At 41.0% G+C, this 25890-nt stretch overlaps 1 protein-coding gene across 5 annotated transcripts in view; it reads right to left on the bottom strand.

Annotated features, from left to right (window-relative positions):
* The window catches only part of sema6a (sema domain, transmembrane domain (TM), and cytoplasmic domain, (semaphorin) 6A), an 80697-nt gene extending 63661 nt beyond the window's left edge, over window positions 1–17036 (bottom strand). For all 5 annotated transcript variants that reach the window (XM_067394238.1, XM_067394240.1, XM_067394241.1 and 2 more), the window contains exon 1: window positions 16886–17036. The gene's annotated coding sequence lies outside the window, so the exon portion shown is untranslated. The remainder of the gene's footprint in view (window positions 1–16885) is intronic.
* Window positions 17037–25890: the final 8854 nt, after the last annotated feature.

The following is a 25890-nucleotide window of genomic DNA, read 5'->3' as shown; positions in this document are numbered from 1 at the left end:
AGACTGGAGTAATGATGCTGAAAATTCAGCTTTGATCACTGGATATAAATTACACTTTACTATATATTCACATAGAAAACAGCTGTTTTACATTATAAAAATATTTCACATTTTACTGTATTAGATCATATAAATGCAGCCTTGCTGAGCAGAAGAGACTTAAAAATAGCAATGTTTCCGGTACTGTATATAAAACAAAACTCATGTATAAATGATCAGGTACAAACACAACACAACATCATCCAATAAGAGTTTTTAAAACCAATCCATCACAATCCACTAGTCAAACATGTATTTAATTTCAGGAATAAATGGTTTTCCCAGTGGAGCTCCAGCCATTAAACTCGCTTAAATGAGCCGCAGACACAATCTCCCTTAAATTATCATCTCATTCAGCCGCTTTTGTCCACGTCGTTTATCATCGTTGACCGGACGGGTCATTCTCTGTCTCAGCGCTGAGATAATCGGAGCGTCTCTGACGCCGTTCACGCAGACGTAATATCCATAAAGATAAGTCCCAGAATCCCTCATTGCTTGAACCAGGGTTAACTCAATCTAAAATCATCAAAAATCATTTTATACTTGAAATAAAATGAATAAAAACTAAATAGACATGAAAAATTACCAAAACTTTGAATAAAATGGAAAAAAAGCACAAATGGGAAAGTTTAAGGTGAGAAGTGACAATACAAAAATAATATCTGAATAATACTCAAAAATCGTTGTTCATTACAGCTTCTCCCAGTAATACCTGAGGAATGAGATCGCTGAATAATGTAAAGCGGCGTAATGGAATTGAGGAGCTGCTTAAGTTCAAATATCCACTCAACTAATGAATCCGGCGCGGATCATCCGCTCGCAGAGAACCATCGCAGGATCCTTTATTTCCTTCAGGAACAATGAGACACACGAGGATACGACACAAACACCAGCAACCACAGAGGAAACGAGATTCACGGCCGCTTTTACTGAATGTTTTCATACGAACAAATGAACCAATCAGAGATGAACAAATGCTTCGTGCGTTTGACAGACCGACGCTAAATAACAAGCAGTTTGAGTTATAGTCAAGATAAGAACCGCAGCAGCACGTCAGTCACATGGTGTTTACGTGCACTATTATTCAAATGTTGGTTTGGTGGTTCTGAAACGCTTGAGTCAAAGTCTGTCATCAGAATGATTTGGTTTAATTCACACGATTGTGTTCCCAACATCCGAACGCAACGCTCTCAGACCAACTCATTTATGATGGAGGAAAAAAAGAGCAACTTCTACTTTTATTACTGATATTTTGCACCAGGAAGTGATGATTTAGTTCTCTTGAACACATGAGATGGAAACGCTGCTTTATTAACACTAATGTTTACTCATCTCACTGTTTATCTCATCGTCCCACTAGTTTGGGGTGTTTTTCCTCTAAGCAGGAAGCACACGAGGACACAGGAAGTCAAGACACCATCGGTCACATGACACCTCCAGCGAAGAGTGAACTTACGAGAGTGTTTGTGACGTGGGCTGAGGTAAATCCCAGAGCAGCAGATTATAGTGTCTCTATCTGAGGGAACAGACGCCCCTCCAGCGCTGCTCCTTTATTTCACTCAACGGGATTAAAGCCAGAGAATCCATCAGCGTTCCCATCAGCGAGGGAGTTTTCTTCAGCTACACTCTTGGAGAGGCCACATTATGCTCTTTTACAAAGTCAAACAGGGTTTCCTGCTTGAATGTTCACTATTTTCCTCCATTGTTGCAGCTCCTCTCTTCCCAGTCTGTCAGTAACGCTCCTGTCTCTATGAAGCCCCTCCTTCTGAAAGCACAATGTGCTCTGATTGGTCGGCTGCAGCAGTGTGTTGTGATTGGTGTTTGGGAAATGTCCCGCCCCTTACCATAACCGCCAGTTACTAACTAACTCAACCAGGCCCCGCCCCTTTATTCTGCGCATGAATTATTTAAATGAGGAACTTCAACTCAATGGAGCTCAGAAACACTGAACTTTTTCATGCTCAAACAGCAGATGAACATGTAGAAAACGTAGAAATGATCTGGAGTCAGTCATGTGACGTGTGTGAACGCTGCTGTTTCCCGATCTGATGCTTCTAAAAGCGTCAGTGTTCCTGTTGAATTCACTCCTCACATCCCACACCGCTGACTCCTCCACAACACAACAACACATCTGAGACGCACAATCCTTCATCATGAGGACATTCTCATGACTGACAGATCTCACACACACACACAAAACTGGGGGTCCTTGACTATGATTTGACCATAGACTGTAAAAAAAGATGGACGACGCGACGTCGCTTCCTTCCATTGTATTGAACTGAAGCCAAAATGGGCCGATGAATGGGCGCTGACACGTTACGCAATACGTCAAAAAAAAAAGTTTGGAGCCTGGGCATGCGCAGAAGGAATCGTCAGTTGAGCCGGAGGCGGAGTCGCGATATCAAACTTCCGCCCAGACGATGTATTTTAAATAGACTATAAAAATTATTCACAATTTAAAAGTCTACCTATAAAATAATAGGCTATTCTGTTTCTAGAGCAATAATATTTTTGAAACAGCAAATCAATATAATTTGCCACTAGAATCAACTCTAAATCGTCAGAAACAGTCCTGCCATTTTAAATAAAGTTCAACTAACGTTACAGGAGATCGATTGCTGTAATTAGAGTAAGCTATCATTAGTTTTGTCCTGCTAATTATTATTTTATACCCATAAAAATAATAAGTAACTGCCAGATAACGATCACCTGCTTTTTCCCGACATGGTTAATATTAGGTGTGTTATCTTAACTAATAACATTTATTAATTAGCTTATAACGCCCACATTTGATGTTACAGAAAAAAGTTCAGTGATCCGTCAGATCCTGTAGGTCGGTTAGTACAGTTTACTGCTGAACAACTCATTTTGTTGGTGTTAAATAACAAAGAAATCGAAAATTAACAGTTAGGTAATACATCTTCAATCTCCCCTCGAAGCTCCGACAGTCCTCAGACAAGCTGTTAATCAACTTCGAATCAATGACGACACGCCCCGTTTTTATAGCATCAAATTGCTAGCTAAAATCTAAATCATCACAAAAACGAACAATTGAATATATATCAGCGTGATAACAACTACCTTAAATGATCAAAACCATCTTTCAGAAAGTTTTATTTGAAGCAGAATTTATTTTTAAGTTTTCACTGAAGTCTCATTCGACTGCATTGAGCGGGCGGGGTTTATGACCTGTACTGCATCCAGCCTCCAGGGGGCGATCAAAGAGCCCGTGTCTTCACTTTTCAGAACGTATGAGACACACACGGATTTGACTTTTTAGCTTTAGTTAGTGTGTAATGTTGCTGTTTGATCATAAACAACATCTGCAAAGTTACGACGCTCAAAGTTCAATGCAAAGAGAGATATTTTCTTTTACAGAAATCACTACAACAAGCTTCTTCCCGGGTTAGTGACATCACAAACCCTAAAATTTACATAAACCCCGCCCCCGAGAACACACAACAAAGGGGGCGGGGCCATGTAGAGCTACTTTAGAGAAGAGGAAGAGTTGTTTTTGTAAATGCCGTCATTTTACGCCGGACTGCTTCACAAACGAGGGTCAATTCAACACAAAAGATGAACATGACGGCACATGCTAGTGGATGAGTTGAATCAACTCCACAGCAACTACATCAATTTATCCACTAACCATTCAGAAACGTCTAAAAGTTGTAACTTCTTCCTGAGTCTCTCCATCAGTGTCGACTCCGGTTTGAACAATGTAAGGCTGAACACTTTCCTCATTTTGGCTGCGTGAGATTCTCCAGCTTTGTTGTTGTTGAGCTGTTAAAGCTCCGCCCTCTTCTGGAAAGCGGAGCTCATTTGCATTTAAAGGGACACACACAAAAACGGCGTGTTTTTGCTCAGACTGAATCAATGATGTCACATCCTTCTGACAGTAAGTGCACATCAGCAGACTGACTGACAGAAAGATGAGAAATCATTCTGTCATCATTACCGTCATTCAAACCTGTAACAGAAAATACTTCATCAGTCAACACTGACTGAATGGACTACAATACAGATAATCTCTCCAGTATGTGAGTAAATGATGTGGATGTTTTGACAGAACTTTCCCTTTAAAGAGATGAATTCAGTTCTGAACACCTGATGCGGCTCTTCTTCTGCTCTGAGGAGGGAAATAAAGCCGCTCTTCACACACGGATGAGCATGTGGGTCACAGATAGCGCATTGGGGCCGAACACGGGGGTGATTTGTGGTCAGTAATGGGGCATCCTGAGCTCTTTGTCTCGGGCCCCTCGCCTCCCCACGTGATCCACACTGACGCCTTTGTCCATAACCCATTGAAAACCAGTCTCAACCAGGACCACCAATTAGCAGAGCCCCATGGGGTCCCGCGTAACACTCCCAGCATGCTCAGCATGACAGTGGATCAGGCGTTTGCCTACCGCATCCGGAGGAACGGCGTAAGACGAGCTCTGTGACCGCGAGCGGCTCGGGACGGAGGAAGGTGACGCCAGCGCTCGCATAATCACGTGTGATTGTCTTACACCGTCCACCTCCGTCATCCAGAGCACTAGATGAGATTACCGGAGGATTCTGCCCTCAAACACACAGTAACAAGACTGAGAGCTGCAACACAAACCAACTTCACTTCAGATATCAATTAAAACCCTCCATTGAATGACTCTATTGTCTTCTGAAGAGCGGCTTTACAGCAGAATCTGAATTAGTCTCATATTTGAGGAAGACTCCAAAAGATGCTGAGTTAAAAACAACCCAAGTTCAAACCCAAGGACAAACCCAGCGATTGGGTTGTTTTAACCCAGTGGTTGGGATGTATTAACCCCGCATTTAACATGTTTTAACCCAGCGATTGTGATATTTTAACCCATCGTTTGAGTTGTTTTAACCCAGTGTTTGGGTTGTTTTAACCCAGCGGTTGACATGTTTTAACCCAACGATTGGGATGTATTAACCCAGCGTTTGGGTTGTTTTAACCCAGCGGTTGGGATGTATTAACCCAGCGATTGGGCTGTATTAACCCAGCGTTTGGGTTGTTTTAACCCAGCGGTTGGGCTGTATTAACCCAGTGTTTGGGTTGTTTTAACCCAGTGGTTGACATGTTCTAACCCAGCGGTTGGGATGTATTAACCCAGCGTTTGGGTTGTATTAACCCAGCGTTTGGGTTGTTTTAACCCAGCGGTTGGGCTGTATTAACCCAGCGTTTGGGTTGTTTTAACTCAGCGGTTGACATGTTTTAACCCAGCGGTTGGGCTGTATTAACCCAGCGTTTGGGTTGTTTTAACCCAGCGTTTGGGTTGTTTTAACTCAGTGGTTGACATGTTTTAACCCAGCGTTTGGGTTGTTTTAACTCAGTGGTTGACATGTTTTAACCCAGCGGTTGGGCTGTATTAACCCAGCGTTTGGGTAGTTTTAACTCAGCGGTTGGGCTGTATTAACCCAGCGTTTGGGTTGTTTTAACTCAGCGGTTGGGCTGTATTAACCCAGCGTTTGGGCTGTATTAACCCAGCGTTTGGTTTGTTTTAACCCAGCGGTTGACATGTTTTAACCCAGCGTTTGGGTTGTTTTAACCCAGCGGTTGACATGTTTTAACCCAGCGGTTGGGCTGTATTAACCCAGCGTTTGGGTTGTTTTAACTCAGCGGTTGACATGTTTTAACCCAGCGGTTGGGCTTTATTAACCCAGCGTTTGGGTTGTTTTAACCCAGCGGTTGGGCTTTATTAACCCAGCGTTTGGGTTGTTTTAACCCAGCGGTTGGGCTGTATTAACCCAGCGTTTGGGTTGTTTTAACTCAGCGGTTGACATGTTTTAACCCAGCGGTTGGGATGTATTAACCCAGCGTTTGGGTTGTTTTAACCCAGCGGTTGGGCTGTATTAACCCAGCGTTTGGGTTGTTTTAACCCAGCGGTTGGGATGTATTAACCCAGCGGTTATTTGTTGTTGATTATTATTGTTGCCTGTCTGATTTTTAATTTTTTTTTTGGGTTCATTTTAAGCCAGACATATAGTAATTTTTAATCAATATTTGAGTTAAATAAAACTTCCCAGCACAGTGGGCAAACATTTAACCCAACCGCTGGGTTTGTCCAACTCAGCATTTTTAGAGTGCATCATTGATTGCGTTTATGATTGTGAAGCTGCTTTGAAATGATCTGTACTGTATAAAGCGCTGTAGAAATAAAGCTGACTTGACTTGATTTACTGTAAAGCTGTTTTGAGGAAACTTGTATTTAGTGCTAATGTAAATAAAGCTGAAAACTGAAATAACACCAACTTGACACTTGTTGAATGACAGAAGATAAATGCAATTTTAGCTTCAGTTCGGCTTTAATTCATGTCAAACATTAATGTGATGAAATACAGTTCATCACAATCCCGGGCTGACTGACCTCCGTCCTAGTGACCTTTGACCTGCACTAGTGTGTGTGAGAATGCGACGGCACTCCAGCCGTGTTGCTGGGAGACACGCAGCCAACATGCGACTATTCCGTCCATTAAACGGATGTATGTTCCTGCTGCTGCGCTTTAATGAAGCGTCTGAATAATGAAGAAGAGCAGGATTCTTCTGGTTCTGCTTCAGGGTTTGTTTGATTCTGAACTAAAGCAGCGTGAGTTCGACTGTTCGGGTCTGAAATCATCACACCTGAAACACGTCTACAGTTCAGATGAACGAGTGTGTTTAACCCAAATAAGAGGAAACGTTTCAGGAAAACAGGTTTCTGAAGGTCGTGAGTTTGATTATCAGAGTCTGAAGACAAGAGAGAGCAGACAGAGACTTCCTGTGGCCTCGGGGTCAAATGTTTTGTCTACACACACACACACACACACACACACGCTACCACATAAAATCTTAAATCTGCGTTTCTTATAGAAACCAGTTAATTCAGTTTAGTGTCAAAGTTTTAGTCAAACTCTCACGCTAGATCTGATCTGAACACACACAGACAGTGATACTCCTTCACTGCAGCTCCAGTCTGAACTCTGTCATGTTTCTCTGTATTGTTGACGGCAATCCCAATGATTGTTCCTGACATGTCGTGCATTACAGAATGGGAAGTTCCACATGAATCCAGCTCTTGTTAACTGTTTAACCATTAAACAGCGGCTTCCACATTAACCAGCAGCGGCAGTGAAGCGAACAGGCGGCGCTCCGCTCGTTAGACGAGGCTCAATTAAGCCGCGTTTATTTGACACACTGTCACATTCCATACGGACGCCTGGACGATGAACGGCTCTTTTCATTACAGTAACCTGGGAAAAAAGGTCCAGAGCAATTAGCATATGAAAACCGTGGAGTCGCACAGATAAACGGCTGCGAGCGAAAGCGAGATACTGAATAACCAGCGACTCTGAGTTTATACGAGCTCATCTAACATCAGATCTGGACTCTGTTATATGGATCTATCCATGTGGATCGCTGTAGATCGTCGTCACTTCACACAAATTCAAACTGAAATCTCACAGCAACAGAAACTCCCTGAAATCAATCCCTGAATCAGACACTCGCCATCTGATCTTCATCTGACGCTCCTCGTGAAGCTCAATGACTGAGACGCTCTCGAGTTTCAGCCTGCAACTGTTACCTTAAAGAGCTGTTTTTTACTTGACTTAACCCAGAAAAACTGTTTTGTTGGTATAAATTAAAGTGGTGGTTGATCACGATTTCACTTTTTTCACTTTTGTTTCATTCTAAAATTTGTAACCTCTCCATCAGTGTCGACTCCGGTTTGAACAATGTAAGGCTGAACACTTTCCTCATTTTGGCTGCGTGAGATTCTCCAGCTTTGTTGTTGTTGAGCTGTTAAAGCTCCGCCCTCTTCTGGAAAGCAGCAGCTCATTTGCATTTAAAGGGACACACACAAAAACTGTGTGTTTTTGCTCACACCCAAATAGAGGCAAATTTGACAAGCTATAATAAATGATCTGTGGGGGATTTTGAGCTGACTTATATAACATGTTGTGAAAGAGGCATTATAGGTCCCCTTTAATGTGTTTAGGTTGATTCAGTAATATTAAATCATATTTATGTTGAATAAAACCAGTTAATTTAAATGTTATCATTTTTGACCAGAAAATGAAATTTCCAACTAAAAAAGTGAAAAATACACAAAAATACTATTTTCAATCTTATGTGAAATACATATTTTCCAAAACATGATATACTGTAAAACTGTGAGGGGGAAAAAAAGATCTAAGGGTACGTTTACACAACAAAAATTTGTCCTTTCCATTTTTCGTGTATAGACGACAACGTCGTCAAACCGATCCCCGTTCACACGGATTCACGAAAAACAACTATAAACGCTGTATTATGCATGCCAGGCCAGTAGTGGGCGATGCCACTTTGTAAAGAAACACTTCGAGCTTATAGACTGCATGTGTAATACGCATGCTCATAACGTCACCGTTTTCACGTTTTTGTAGTTTACACAGAGACAATAACGCTACTGTTTTCAAAAACCTGCACTTTGAATCCCGTTTTCAAAAGTCTGCGTTGTCATGTAAATGAATGGCCAAAACACATAAAAATGTTTTCCATTTTTAGTTGAAAACAGTGTCACGTAAACAGCCCCTAAATAAGTTGCGCTCCAAATTTGAGGTTGATATGTCAAAAAATGAGCTTTCAGTAAGATTTTGTTTGGCCGCAGTACCAAATGGTTCCACTAGGTGAAATTCATCTCCAATTGGTTTCCAAAGAGAACGCTTTTGACAACGAATAATCAGTGTGACTATTTATTTTTCAGGATACTCAGTAAGGTTAAGACACGACGTTTCCGTTCACACAGTATCTGCTGTGAATATGCTGCTATTATCATATAATTTAGAATTATTATTTTTTAAATTATATTTCCTGCTTGTAAAAGTGCAAGATCTTCTGTATTGTGACGTGCATTCGAGTGTAACAGATTACTGAAAAAGAATAAATGTAGGGCGGGGCTTGGTTCTATGCGTCGGTTGTTGATTGGATGTTGAGATGTGGGCGAGGCAGTGTATGCAGATGAGCGTGAGATTGAGTTTAAGCATTCTAAATGAATGGAGGCTTTCTGATTAGGTCAAACATTTTTAAACAAAACATACGAATAAGATCTATAACATGCATTAATAAAATAGGCGAATTTTCATGTCACGCTCACTTTAAATGGTTAATGTTGAGATCAGTACCAGATGCTTTGTGCCGTAATATAAAATCAAGTCGACTAATTAAAGCGATCCTTGTGCGGCTATAAAAGAGCAAACTCAGTGACACGACGTGAACTCTGCAGCACAACATCCACTGTGTCCATTTACAAACAAGCGACACGCTTGTCCAAACCGTTCTTGAGTAACGCAGCGATGAATGCAGCCATTGTGTCGCTCTCATTCCAGAGACACGGCGTCTTATCTGCTGATGAAGCGCTGTTTGTTTTAGCTGCTCGCTCGTACTCAAACACGCAGACGGGCCGACGGTGGGAGATCAAAGACAGGTGTGCCGCGGCTCATATGTAGGTCAGTTGATGCCGTATATCTGGAGACTGTTGCTGCAACCCTTAAATTAGCCGAGCGTCGCGGCCTGCAACAACACAAGATGGACGACCGGCTGTTTGCTGACGAGGCCGTTTCTCTCATCAAGCTGAAATGCAGGAGGTTTCTGAAAGCTGAGTGAAAATGACAGCTTATTTAGGAATTACATCTAACAGGCAAACGTCTTTCCGTGTGCTATAAAAACTGCGGCATCACGAGGAATAAACAGCTGCAGATTTGACGAAGAACAGAGATGATTATGAGGCAAAAACAGAAGCACAGAGAGACGTTTGTGATGAAAGGGCTCATGGGAGGCATATGTGTAACAGATCTGCCCCGGTTCAGAGGAAGGAAACGCTGCCGGCCGCTCCTTTGAGAGGTGATAAGTGTTTCTGTGCCGTTTCTGACGGACGGGCTCGAGCCGAACACTGGGAGTCTTGTGGTCGCACATATATGAGCCACATGGCTGCAATTTGTTGGTACATGTGGAATGAATGCGAACACAGCGGCGTTATTGTGAGATTCAATCACAGCCGCCGTGTGTTTACATGCTCTGCCGACGGCAGGAAAAGCTTCATCACAAAGCCAACAAGAATAACAAAACATACGCAAACAAATCTGTGAGATTATGTGAACTGAGACGCGGGCCGCTAATCCACGATAAAATCCTTTCAGATGAATATCTGCCTGAGGAATCGGTTTGCTTCATGCAATCTCTTAATTGCGCATGAATTCTATTCAGCAGGGAAGATTCTCAGAACGTTAAGAGTCATCTGGTCTTTGAACACTCAGAAATCATGTTTTCATAACTTCCACAAAACATTTATTATCGTTCGCTGGGATTCGCTTGTCGGCGATGTTTTAATGTAGCGGCTTTCTCCGAAGCTCCACCTGCTCGTCAGAGATGATCTCATGAACTTCAAAGACTCTTCAGAGCGTTTCATCTGTCTGAAGTTCAGAAGCTCAGGTCAGAGAGACGCCCTAAATCACATCAGAACGACAAACGTCTCCATTCAGGAGAATATCTTATGATTAAAGCGTCTGCATGCCTAAAAATACCCACTAGAAGAACAGCGAGGTGCGGATCTGCGGGATATGAAGAAATGATCCTTCTGTCATCATCACTGAGCATGTTTACATACACTGATAACTATTGAATTAACCAGAGTTGCCAACTGCTTTAAGGTTGAAAGTAGCTAAATCCGATCGCTAAATGTCACTGGATGACGTCATAATTTATTGGGTCAATGACGTGACGGGTCATTTTTTTGTCCAAAGGCCTTAATTATTATAAAAAGCAAAGATTTGACATCCAAATGTATATGTATAGATCTCTTTTATTGATTCCAAAATGTTTTCATTATATTTTGCGTCATATAAAGGGTTTTTTAAGATTTTGAAGAGTCAAAAGGTCATTCGGTTTAACCGTCCAACCGTATATTTGTGATTAAAATATCTTAAAATGTAATAAATGTATATATTTTTTATTCTGGCATGATTTTATCACATCATATATCAACATGGTGCAAAATAGTATTAAAATTATGTGTAGAAGTCGTTGCTTTGTCATGAGAAAGAATGTCCGGAAAAATGAATTTCATTGACGTCATTCGGAGTAACCGATATAAAGGGACCATTTTGGATCAAATCATGTGACAGGATGTGACATCATTCAGACACCTGCAAAGGACCACATGGTCGTGAAGCAAAGTAACAAACTCTCTTTTAACTATTTGATAAATTCATGTTTTCACTTGATCATACGCATGTCCTGAAACATCATTCGGTGCAACCGCTATAAAACATGGAAAATGATGGAATATTTGTGCTAAATATAAAATGTTTGATTGTCCTTTTGCTAGATATCAGCCTGTTAGCATTGTTTGAAAATATAGTCATTCGGTAAAACCGAAATTTTGGTTAAACCGAATGACTTTTTTGGTGACAAATTTCATTAATCTTGCACGGCACACAATGATTCTGTTTTAGAAACGGTTTCTATTTTTCTGTGACATCACGGCTGGAACAACAACACAAAGTATGGCAATGATAATCTCAGGTAATGTGCTTTATTTAATGTTAAAAGCGTTTGAATATCGTTTTGTGTGTCTTTTATAGTCGTACCGAAAGCAACAACGGACAATTCACCCCAGATCTTCAAAATAAATAAAAGGAAACAAGAACGCTCAAACGATCAACTCACTGTGAACAGACAAGTGTATTCGATGACGAATATTGTTTCAGTAACTCAGTATGTATTTTTAATAATGTTAAAATGGTGTAATATTCATGAATTTGATCATGTAGCCATTTCTATGGCAGGCCAAAAGGTTCAAAAACATGTGAATTGTAACACGTCAAACAATATGTGTTAAATTCAATATGTGTACAACACACAAAAAATACCCAAATTTATGTGTTGTTGACGTTAAAATTCACGTGTTTTTTAACCTTTTGGCCTTCAATACATTTTGTTGCGAGTGCCGTTGGAGCTTGCTGAAAGAGCCCGCCCACACTCTCTTCTGATTGGCTGTGTTTTTTGATTGACTTTATCGCGTCTGAACACAAGAACACATGTATTGTCAGCTTTAATCGGGTTAAACCGTGCATGTCAACGCTCATTTACTCATCCTCATGTCATTCCAAACACGTATGAATGAAGATATTTAGAGAAATCTGTTTTTGATTTCCAATGCTGTTCGATTCTCAACATTCTTCAAGAAGAAAGTTGGTAACACTCTACAATAAGGTTTCATTTGTTAACATTAGTTAACTATATTAGTTAACTTGAACTAACAATACTTTTCCAGCATTTCTTAATCTTAGTTAATCTCAACATTTACTAATACATGATCACACAAACATGATCTTATTGTAAAGTGTTACTGGACAGTCATGCAGGTTTGAAGATCATGTTTGGTTAAACGATCCCTTTAAGACAAGAACAGAGCGATTTTCTGTATTGATTTTTCACAGGTGTTTTAGCTTACTCGTCTTTTGAATGACGCATTGTGTTTTAGGTTTAAATCTGTAAACCTGACAGATAATGTCCTGGCAGAACCTTTTCTGTTTTTCCACAGATTTCTGTCACACACAACGGGACGAGCTCTAATCATTCTGTGTCTGTACATTATTGTCCAGCGCTGAAGGCCGCCGTGGCTCCTTTAAGCGGCTCTGCGGGTCTGTAACGTCCCATGGCCCCTCACACACACACACACACACACACACCAACAGTGTTTCAGCCTGAAACTATGGCAACGGAATAAGAAAGCAGTCGCCATGATTAATAGATGAGAGAGGCAGTGCCAAACGCCGGGCCTGGGGACGAGACACATGCACCGTCCCTCTCTCTCTCTCTGTCTCACCGCCGCATGTGGAAACACACACACACGACACCACAAACTCTCCAGAACCTGTGAGAGAACACACACACACACACAAGCTTACAGCAGAAAACACAAATGAGGCTCAGCGTCATTCTGTGATCATATTCACCTCGTCACAGCGTTTACAGTCAGGTTATCGTCATCGCAACACTTATTGATCTGCTTTCCGGCTCAAAACTCTCTCTTACGAATCCCACGACTGAAGGAACACAGACTTCAGTTCGCTAACACATGAGCACAATGATGATCAGAAACACTGAACACATCCAGCCTGACTGACTTCAGCACAAAGTTCACCTTAAACTACTGCTTTTCGAATTGCTTTTTATTACCCTAAATTGTATCTTTTTTAACACTGCACCAGTTTTTTTCATAGTGTTTCATAGTGAAAAGCATAATTGAGTTATTAAAACTAAGAATAGAACTAAAGATATTTAACCCCCATTTATTTGTACTCAGTAAATAAAACACGAGAAACAGGCATTTAATCCAATCACAATTTCTCCATAAATCACAACTACAATCAGAATGAACAAACAAACAAACATGCAGAATGCATACACTCTAAAACATCTTGGGTTATTTTTTCTACCCAAACACTGGGTTGAGCCTTTTGGGTCATTTTTGGGGGGTTATTTTTCCAGCATTTGGGTAGTTTTTGTGTTACCCAGATCCTGGGTCAGACGTAACAACCCAGTGTTTGGGTAGTTTTTGTGTTACCCAGATCCTGGGTCAGACGTAACAACCCAGTGTTTGGGTAGTTTTTGTGTTACCCAGATCCTGGGTCAGACGTAACAACCCAGCGTTTGGGTAGTTTTTGTGTTACCCAGATCCTGGGTCAGACGTAACAACCCAGTGTTTGGGTAGTTTTTGTGTTACCCAGATCCTGGGTCAGACGTAACAACCCAGTGTTTGGGTAGTTTTTGTGTTACCCAGATCCTGGGTCAGACGTAACAACCCAGCGTTTGGGTAGTTTTTGTGTTACCCAGATCCTGGGTCAGATGAAACAACCCAGCGTTTGGGTAGTTTTTGTGTTACCCAGATCCTGGGTCAGACGTAACAACCCAGCGTTTGGGTAGTTTTTGTGTTACCCAGATCCTGGGTCAGATGTAACAACCCAGCTTTTGGGTAGTTTTTGTGTTACCCAGATCCTGGGTCAGACGTAACAACCCAGCGTTTGGGTCGTTTTTGTGTTACTCAGATCCTGGGTCAGACGTAACAACCCAGCGTTTGGGTAGTTTTTGTGTTACCCAGATCCTGGGTCAGACGTAACAACCCAGCGTTTGGGTCGTTTTTGTGTTACCCAGATCTTGGGTCAGACTAACAACCCAGTGTTTGGGTAGTTTTTGTGTAAACATTGATTCTTGAAGTAAAAAAATATTATTATAAAAATGAATCAACTAATTATGCTGGGTTAAATAAACATATGTTCTGTCCCTTGGATAAATAAGGTCTCATATTTTATATATATTTTTACAGCATGTTTTAAACTTTGTTAGTTAATACAAACATTAGTTTCATGTTGGTTCACAGTGCATTAATGCATTAACTAAACATGTATTAGCAACTGTTGACATTAACTAAGATAAATAAATGCAGTAGAAGTGTTGTTCATTCTTAGTTTATTGTAACTAATGTTAACAAATGAAACCTTATCGTAAAGTTACCAAATATTTGAGTGTTTTAAAGCTCAACAATCAAAACGTACAGTTAAAAATAAAGACTTTTTCCTGCTTCAAACACACATGCTCTATAATCCACTTAAATGTTCCAATTACACAGCAATGTGGCCGCCCGGAGACGCTCATGCATTACACATGATCATAGATGAGACGGATCGACAGCGTTTCTGAGCCTGTGATTTACACTGTGCTCCTTTAACATAATTGAGTGCAATTCATCAATAATTCAGGCTGAGCGGATCCTCCTGGCCTTGACTGGGAGAATGTAAATACACTGGTGTGACGAACAGCCATCAGTCGCGCTCAATGCCGTTCTCATCCGATGCCCCTCATTACAATCTGCTTTTGTGCCACTAAATTCAGCGCTTTATCAGCTGGACGACTGACGGCGCTTCCTGCTGTTTACCTTCAGAGTTAAATTCTCTCTTTTTAATGCACCATGAACAGAATAAACACTGCTAGATAACCTTTTCCTGATTGCTAACCGTACGACATTTTCACTGAAAATGAATCAGTATCACAGAAGTGCTCAAACTAGAGACATGATTCGTGCGTTGCTGTTCTTCAGACACTACACTCTAAAAAATGCTGGGTTAAAAACAACCCAAATTTGGTTGAAAATGGACAATCCCAATGATTGGCATGTTTTAACCCAGCAATTGGGTTGTTATAACCCAGAGATTATATTGTTATAACGCAGTGATTGGGTTGTTTTAACCCAGCGAATGGGTTGTTTTTACCCAGCAATTATGTTGTTATAACCCAGCGATTGGGTTGTTTTAACCCAGCGATTATGTTGTTTTAACCCAGCGATTATGTTGTTTTAACCCAGCGATTGGGTTGTTTTAACCCAGCAAATGGGTTGTTTTAACCCAGCGATTAAGTTGTTTTAACCCAGCGATTGGGTTGTTTTAACCCAGCGAATGGGGTTGTTTTGTTTTAACCCAGCATTTGGGTTAAATGTTTGTCTAACCTACTGGGTAGTTTTGTTTAAAAATTACTGTATTGCTTGCTTAAAATGAACCCAAAGTATGTTGGCACATTTTTAATTTCCAATGTATTTTGGGTTCATTTTAAGCCAGCCATCAAGTCATTTTTAAACAATAGTTGGGTTAAATAAAACTACCCAGCAAACATTTAACCCAACCGCTGGGTTAAAACAACTCAGTCGCTGGGTTTGTCCATTTTCAACCCAACTTGTATTATTTTTAACCTAGCATTTTTAGAGTGTAGGTCATATACTATAAACTGAAGTGGAGACCGAATCAGTTTCACAGCCGACGTGTTTCAAATAAAACACCTGAAATCCACCTCAAGACGAAGCCACGTGAATCTAAAGCCCTGATAGTTGTGGAATCTTGGCTCGGTCGGTCAGGACGCGTGGCCGTCTGCCATATCACAGGGAGAAGAACACAAAACCGACAGCAGACAATGAGATTAACAAACACTATTTTATTCTGAGCCACAAATCAAACCGCTCACTGCTGAGAACGAGCGAAAGACTAAACGCTGACCACAGATGCCGTTTATTGTTAAAGCCAGCTGAAGAAGTCTGTCGGATCGCGTTCATTCAGGGATAAAGTCATAGAAAGGGGCCGAGCGCTGACACGGACACACCCTACACGACCTCAGGGGTCACAGGAGCGACGACCTCGCCTCAGGGTTCGGTGTCCAATACCTGTTACACACGTACAAATAAAGCATCTGTATTGGCATCTGTAGGTTCCATGAGGAAGGAAACTTCCACGGAAACACTAAAATGATCTTCACACTAAGAAAATTAGGAACTGATGAGGTTCTTTGGGGAACCCCCAAAAAATTTGGAACCTATATTAATACAATAATATTAATAACACAGAAAAACTTGAAGCAAATGACTACATCACATCATCTTCAGCAGACTACAACAACATATTTATATTTTCATACCTCCGTCCATTCATAACTACAGCCCCGCGCTGCGCTTCACACATTTATTACACTGCAATAGTCAAAAGATCTCATAATTAATCAATTCGCAGTAGAACACGGTGATGTTGTTCTCCGTCACACCCTCATATTCCCTGACTTTATTTACGCACCGCTAATCAATGAGTTTCTAGCGATGCATTATTGTAGAAGTTTAGCGGAGTGACGTCATAAAACCACCGCGCATTCGATCAAAGTAACGCGAGAGAGAAAGAAACAATATCGTTCTAAACATCATCATCATCATCATCACAGACACAGCGCGCGCGATCATATGGAAGAGCAGCTCGCGCTCAACTTGAATCTCTCTATTATACGTACCGCGTTTGACACCTTCTTCACATCGATAGATCCATCAGAAATCCCGATCACATCCGATCACTGATCGATCAATCCGCAGAAATATGAGAGAAACAACGAAAGGAACAATGCGCGGATCATTCAGCTTCACACACACACGAGCGGCTGCTCATCCTATTAGAGATGAAGCTTTACTGAGCTGAGCTCACAGCAGCTGTCACACACACACACACACACACACACACACACACACACACACACACACTCAGGGAGGAGCCTCGGTGCTCTGCGAGCTTTTGTTTCATCGGAGCTGCTGTCAGACGCTCATCTGCGCGAAATTCACCAGCACGAACAGTGTGTGTGTGTGTGTGTGTGTGTGTGTTCACGATTAATACAACACAAGCACGTGGAGCTTCATCATCATCACAGACTGACAGAAACTGACACTTAATTTTATTTTATTTTTTCCTTCTCTGTTTTTCCCTTTAATTATATTGATGGAATATTCTTATCTTATATGGACATCTGCCGTAACCTTTAAAGTTAAATGGATAATTATTGTTTTTAATGGTATATTATTCTAATGATTAATCATTATTCATGTTCTTCGTAATCTTTAATCAGATCAATCTCTTGCAGCGACATCTCTTCTCTGATAATGAGGGCGGGGCAACCTGTCACTCACATAAGATCTACCAATAGGAAACCACAACCATTCAGCTGTCCAATCAAATCAAGCCCCGCGCTACATTTGTTCTTGTTTGCGAAGCCGTTTTTATTTGGATTTATGTCACAATAGGCCAGAAAAGATGCAGACTTCAGTTCGAAAACCCCCTTTTAGAACTTTTTTTATTAATTTATTTGTGTGTTTGTGCTTGCATTTGGATTCTCTTCCTCATCCCTGCTCACACATTACAATTATACACTAAAAACAACAACAACAAAAAAGAAAACCAATTTGGGTTGACAATTCCTTTATTTTCAATCACATTTTATATAACTTTTAAAACATATTGCCTACATTTAAGCTTGTTTAACAAATGTTAGAAGTAAAAAATTAAACATTTAGAAGTAATTCAAGTGTAATTGATCAGTCTCTCTTGTATTGTTTCCACCACAACGGCGCTGGATTTCGTGCCGGAGATGACTCGCGTTCGGTGGGGGAACTGATAACTTCAGACCGCCACCTGCGTTTCACTCGTAGCCGTAAAATACTGTGACTGACTCCATAACCTGTGCATAAATAATCAAAGTACAATTCTGAGAACATATTTAACATTCTAAGTATTTATTTATTCTGTATCTTTTTCAATAAAATCATAACATTTTATGCAAGGCATTTCCATCACACAAAAACACCAACACGACACTCATTTAGGTGACTCACATTGTGCCCCTGTATGTTGCTTTGCATAAAATTAAATGATATACAGAACAATAATGAATTTTTAGATAAAATAAAACATACACAAACCTGTATTTTACGGAAGATAAAATACACATGATGATGCACCAGATCGACAAAACTGCACTGATCTCTCCTGAAGAGGACGATAAATAGCTCAACCCCTGGGTTATTACGTCTGACCAAGGATCTGGGTAACACAAAAACTACCCAAACACTGGGTTATTACATCTGACCCAAGATCTGTGTAACACAAAAATGACCCAAACGCTGGATTGTTAGGTCTGACCCAGGAGCTGGGTAACACAAAAACGACCCAAACGCTGAGTTGTTACGTCTGACCCGGGATCTGTGTAACACAAAAACTACCCAAACGCTGGATTGTTAGGTCTGACCCGGGATCTGTGTAACACAAAAACTACCCAAACACTGGGTTATTACATCTGACCCGGGATCTGTGTAACACAAAAACTACCCAAACGCTGGATTGTTAGGTCTGACCCAGGAGCTGGGTAACACAAAAACGACCCAAACGCTGAGTTGTTACGTCTGACCCGGGATCTGTGTAACACAAAAACTACCCAAACGCTGGATTGTTAGGTCTGACCCAGGAGCTGGGTAACACAAAAACGACCCAAACGCTGGGTTGTTACGTCTGACTGAGTTGTTACGTCTGACCCAGGATCTGTGTAACACAAAAACGACCCAAACGCTGAGTTGTTACGTCTGACCCAGGATCTGTGTAACACAGAAACGACCCAAACGCTGGGTTGTTACGCCTGACCCAGGATCTGTGTAACACAAAAACGACCCAAACGCTGAGTTGTTACGTCTGACCCAGGATCTGTGTAACACAAAAACGACCCAAACGCTGGGTTGTTACGTCTGACCCAGGATCTGGGTAACACAAAAACTACCCAAACACTGGGTTATTACATCTGACCCAAGATCTGTGTAACACAAAAAGGACCCAAACGCTGGATTGTTAGGTCTGACCCGGGATCTGTGTAACACAAAAACTACCCAAACGCTGGGTTGTTACGTCTGACCCAGGAGCTGGGTAACACAAAAACGACCCAAACGCTGAGTTGTTACGTCTGACCCGGGATCTGTGTAACACAAAAACTACCCAAACGCTGGATTGTTAGGTCTGACCCAGGAGCTGGGTAACACAAAAACGACCCAAACACTGGGTTGTTACGTCTGACTGAGTTGTTACATCTGACCCAGGATCTGTGTAACACAAAAACGACCCAAACGCTGAGTTGTTACGTCTGACCCAGGATCAGGGTAACACAAAAACGACCCAAACGCTGAGTTGTTACGTCTGACCCAGGATCTGGGTAACACAAAAACGACCCAAACGCTGGGTTGTTACGTCTGACCCAGGATCTGTGTAACACAAAAACGACCCAAACGCTGGGCTGTTACGCCTGACCCAGGATCTGTGTAACACAAAAACGACCCAAACGCTGAGTTGTTACGTCTGACCCAGGATCTGTGTAACACAAAAACTACCCAAACGCTGGGTTGTTACGCCTGACCCAGGATCTGTGTAACACAAAAACGACCCAAACGCTGGGTTGTTACGTCTGACCCAGGATCTGGGTAACACAAAAACGACCCAAACGCTGGGTTGTTACACCTGACCCAGGATCTGTGTAACACAAAAACGACCCAAACGCTGGGTTGTTACGTCTGACCCAGGATCTGTGTAACACAAAAGCGACCCAAACGCTGGGTTGTTACGCCTGACCCAGGATCTGTGTAACACAAAAACGACCCAAACACTGGGTTGTTACGTCTGACCCAGGATCTGTGTAACACAAAAACGACCCAAATGCTGAGTTGTTACGTCTGACTGAGTTGTTACGTCTGACCCAGGATCTGTGTAACACAAAAACGACCCAAACGCTGGGTTGTTACGCCTGACCCAGGATCTGTGTAACACAAAAACGACCCAAATGCTGAGTTGTTACGTCTGACTGAGTTGTTACGTCTGACCCAGGATCTGAGTAACACAAAAACGACCCAAACGCTGAGTTGTTACGTCTGACCCAGGATCTGTGTAACACATAAACGACCCAAACGCTGGGTTGTTACGCCTGACCCAGGATCTGTGTAACACAAAAACGACCCAAACGCTGAGTTGTTACGTCTGACCCAGGATCTGTGTAACACAAAAACGACCCAAACGCTGGGTTGTTACGTCTGACCCAGGATCTGTGTAACACAAAAACGACCCAAACGCTGGGTTGTTACGTCTGACCCAGGATCTGTGTAACACAAAAACGACCCAAACGCTGGGTTGTTACGTCTGACCCAGGATCTGTGTAACACAAAAACGACCCAAACGCTGGGTTGTTACGTCTGACCCAGGATCTGTGTAACACAAAAACGACCCAAACGCTGGGTTGTTACGTCTGACCCAGGATCTGTGTAACACAAAAACGACCCAAACGCTGGGTTGTTACGTCTGACCCAGGATCTGTGTAACACAAAAACGACCGAAACGCTGAGTTGTTACGTCTGACCCAGGATCTGTGTAACACAAAAACGACCCAAACGCTGGGTTGTTACGTCTGACCCAGGATCTGTGTAACACAAAAACGACCCAAACGCTGGGTTGTTACGTCTGACCCAGGATCTGTGTAACACAAAAACGACCCAAACGCTGGGTTGTTACGTCTGACCCAGGATCTGTGTAACACAAAAACGACCCAAACGCTGGGTTGTTACGTCTGACCCAGGATCTGTGTAACACAAAAACGACCCAAACGCTGGGTTGTTACGTCTGACCCAGGATCTGTGTAACACAAAAACGACCCAAACGCTGGGTTGTTACGTCTGACCCAGGATCTGTGTAACACAAAAACGACCCAAACGCTGGGTTGTTACGCCTGACCCAGGATCTGTGTAACACAAAAACGACCCAAACACTGGGTTGTTACGTCTGACCCAGGATCTGTGTAACACAAAAACGACCCAAACGCTGGGTTGTTACGTCTGACCCAGGATCTGTGTAACACAAAAACGACCCAAACACTGGGTTGTTACGCCTGACCCAGGATCTGTGTAACACAAAAACGACCCAAACGCTGGGTTGTTACGTCTGACCCAGGATCTGTGTAACACAAAATCTACTCAAACACTGAAAAAATAACCCCCAAAAATGACCCACAAGGCTCAACCCAGGACTTGTGTAGTAAAAATAACCCCAGATGTTTTTAGAGTGTATATCAAATTAAAAGAAAGGAAAATAAAAAAAGGAATTGTGTGTAAAACAATCATACTAATAATGCAGCCTGCACTGAAACTGAACACACACACACACACACACACACACAGAGAGAGAGGTGAAGCGAGACGCTCTGGGCCCCCCAGCCTTTGTATGTGAGAAACTCCTCTCCGGTGGTCCTGTCATCTCCGGCACAGTGTGACCCCTGAAACACAAGCTCCATTCAAACACATCAACACTTTATCTACGCTGAAACGTTCCACTACATCTGAATCATTAAAACACGGAGTGAACGAAGAGCGTCGCAGCAGTATATAACGATGTGTTTATATGTGTTTCTGCGCTGCATTATTACTCTGTCAGTCAGGCTACATATATCTACATCCAGTGCTAAAGCAGTAATTAGAGGGTGTAGCGCTGCTTACATAATGACAGTTCATTTCGCGACGCCTGAATCATGTCAAGCATAAAGATGAAGACTAAACCTCAAGCACACGCTGTTGTAAATAAAGACTATTGGAGTACGTTTTACGAGAAAATACTACTTTTGATTAAAATTAATTAAATTTGATTCAATGTGTTACTTCCCATTTTGTTGTTATTATTTGTGAAATTTAATAAAAATTTCTGAGTAAAAAGTTAATCACACCAAATTTACAGTTAAATTTACAATGATTTTTCCAGTGCAAAGAACCACTGATATACTTGAATACTGACAGGAGAACAATTGAATCTCTCAGCAACTCACTGTTGTCTATTATTTTAATCCATGTAACTGCGTTTGTGCGTTTTTATTTGCAGCCAGGCAACAGAATCCTGTGATATTTGATATTCACACAACAGAAGTGTTTATGTTTGAGCACAGCTTTATAAAGTAATTATATACAGTATATTCTCACCGCGGCCTGTGCAAGTTGAAACAATTCAATGTAACAGAAGTAAAACATTACCCATATAATATATTCTCTTTTAAGGTTTTCCAATGGCCACTAAAATCATCCAGATCCGTCAGATGCATAAACTAAAGCCAGCTCTGAGGTGATTTTTCATTCACTGTGTCCTATTCATGATTTATTCCCTTAGACTGTGTCCAGAATAATGAGTATAATTCGTCTGTCCACATCAAAGCCTGCTGAATGCGAAACGTGAACGTGACAAATCGCTTTCTGTGGACAGCGTAAAACTAAGAAATCATACCTTGCACATAATTTGAGGGAAATGTCATTTAATATTCAGTGTTTTCTACCTTCCAAGATCAGACTCTTCTTGTCAGGGTTGCCAGGTTTTCACAACAAAACCAGCCTATTTGCTACACAGAATGAAATATCTGGAATATCACATTCCAGGGGCTAAATATCATATTATTTGGGGTCGTTTCAAATGAAAAACAACATGCGGCAACTGTTAAAGTAGCCCAATTCCTCAGGAAAACCGTGTCCATGTTTAGTGATCAAATATTCATGAATAGCGTTTTTTTTTTCTCCAATAAGGTTTCTGTGTGGGCGGAGCTACCTGGTGCAATATTTTTCTTGTCAGTTTTATTTGGAACCGCGATACACTACCATTCAAAAGCTTGGGGTAAGTAAAATGTAAAATAATAATATAATATAATAATACTTTTATTAAGTAATGATGCATTAAATTGATCAAAAGTGACAGTAAAGACATTTATAATGTTACAAAAGATTCTATTACAGATAAATGCTGTTCTTTTGAACTTTCTATTCATCAAAGAATCATGAAAAATAACATGTATCACAGTTTCCACAAAAAAATAAACTGTTTTCAACAATAATCAGAAACTTTATTAATAATTGAGCACCAATAATATCTGATAATAACTGAGGAACAAAATATCACTGGTATGATCTATGAAGGATCATGTGACGCTGTTTTTGTGTAGTTTTGATAAAATAAACACAGCCTTGGTGAGCAAAAGAGACTTTATTCAAAAACATAAAAAAAAAAAACTTAATAATTTAAACTTAATAAACCCAAGTTGGGTTAAATGTGGACAAACCCAGCAAATGCTGAGTTAAAAAAAACAACCCAAGTCCAAATGCTGGGTTAAAAACAACCCAAGTTGGGTTAAATGTGGACAAACCCAGCAAATACTGGGTTAAAAACAACCCAAGTTGGGTTAAATATGGACAAACCCAGCAAATGCTGGGTTAAAAAAACAACCCAAGTCCAAATGCTGGGTTAAAAACAACCCAAGTTGGGTTAAATATGGACAAACCCACCAAATGCTGGGTTAAAAAGTAATCCAAGTTGGGTTAAAAATGGACAAACACACCAAATACTGGTTTAAAAAAACAGCCCAATTTGGGCTAAAAATGGACAAACACACCAAATGCTGGGTTAAAAAAAAAAAAAACCCAAGTCCAAATGCTGGGTTAAAAACAACCCAAGTTGGGTTGAATATGGACAAACCCACCAAATGCTGGGTTAAAAAGTAACCCAAGTTGGGTTAAATATGGACAAACCCACCAAATGCTGGGTTAAAAAGTAATCCAAGTTGGGTTAAAAATGGACAAACACACCAAATACTGGTTTAAAAAAACAGCCCAATTTGGGCTAAAAATGGACAAACACACCAAATGCTGGGTTAAAAAAAAAAAAAAACCCAAGTCCAAATGCTGGGTTAAAAACAACCCAAGTTGGGTTGAATATGGACAAACCCACCAAATGCTGGGTTAAAAAGTAACCCAAGTTGGGTTAAATGTGGACAAACCCAGCAAATACTGGGTTAAAAACAACCCAAGTTGGGTTAAATATGGACAAACCCAGCAAATGGGTTGTTTTAAACCAGCGGTTGGGCTAAATGTTTGCTGGGTAGTTTTATTTAACCCAACTATTGTTTAAAAATGACTATATGTCTGGCTTAAAATGAACCCAAAATATGTTGGAAATTAACAATCAGACACATAATTACTAGAGGCAATAATAATAATCAAAAGGTGAACATTTATTAATAAGCAATATAGTAATTTTTAAACAATAGTTGAGTTAAATAAAACTACCCAGCAGGCTGGGCAAAACTGGGGTGGTCCATATTTAACCCAACTTGTTTTTTGTTTTTTTTTAACCCAGCATTTTTTAGAGTGTAGATAGATAGATGGATAGAACCCTAAAAACATGTTTTTACATGACAAACAAGTTATATTATTTGTCATATCATATAAAAGAGCATTTTAAAGAAAGACTGGACTGTTTCGGCCTGATCTGAAGCCATGAATAAGTCACACACTTCTGACTCCAGAGCTGTAATAGACTGTGACAGTCGAGGAACGGCGGGTTCAGGCCATCTTTGGGGAGCAGCTGCACATCACCAGAGTGTGTCCTGTGAAATAATAGGAGCTGATGAGGCACTACATACGCTGGGTGAGGCGCGTTTGGATTGGAGTGCGGCTCTGAAAGGTTAGATGTAGGTAAACCTGCTGGTACAGTGACAAGCACTCACAGCTTCTGCTGAATAAATAATCGTGCCAGCGCTGGCACACCATAGTGCTCATCAATTTTTCAGCCCGTGCATCGCAGTTACTTACTGGCTATGCATGCGTATGTGCAAGTCCAACATTATCTGACTATTCAGAGCTCACATTTCTTATTCATCATTTCCTGCTGCTAGAAAGACAGTTTCTGTTTTGTGCTCGATGACCTCAAATCAGGCCACCTGAAGAATCCTGCATGAAAAGCTACCCGGACAAGTCCTGATTTACCAGCAGGCCTTATTCAGCGCCAGCAGATTCCTAGATACGAGCGTCCTCACTGGAGCTGCAGGCGTGTCCAATCGTGCCTCGAGATGTTTACGAACACTGAGAACAGGTCAGTCTCTCTCCAAACACAGCATAACACAACTCCAGCGAGCCCGGCGGATCGTGTTTGAGGAACACACGCAATCTCAGCCGTTTGATTGATTGTGTTGGTGTAAAATGGAACTATATTATCGCACAGCACTAATCGGATAAATGCAACTATAATGCATGAAGATATATGAAGATGTTATTAACATTAAAGCTGCTTTGAAACCATGACTACTGTGAAAAACATTATACAAATAAACTGACTTTAGTTTGACGTCCACATTGAAACCTGTTTGTTTTAACCCAGCGGTTGGGTTAAATGTTTGAACAACACGCTGGGTAGTTTTATTTAAATCAACTACTGTTTAAAAATTACCATATGGCTGTCTTAAAATGAACCCAAAATATCGGAAATTAAAAGTCAGGTTCAGACATGGTCAAAACACCCCAATCTCTGGGTTTGACCATATTTAACCCATCTTGGGTTATTTTTCACCCAGTATTTTTTTAGAGTGTAGTAATTTTTATACAATAGCTGGGCTAACTAAAACTACTGAGCAGGTTGGGTCAAATATTT

Source organism: Chanodichthys erythropterus, chromosome 9 (genome assembly GCF_024489055.1).
Source record: "Chanodichthys erythropterus isolate Z2021 chromosome 9, ASM2448905v1, whole genome shotgun sequence".
NCBI classification, from domain to species: Eukaryota; Metazoa; Chordata; class Actinopteri; order Cypriniformes; family Xenocyprididae; genus Chanodichthys; species Chanodichthys erythropterus.
This window is presented reverse-complemented; position numbering and strand designations above follow the sequence as displayed.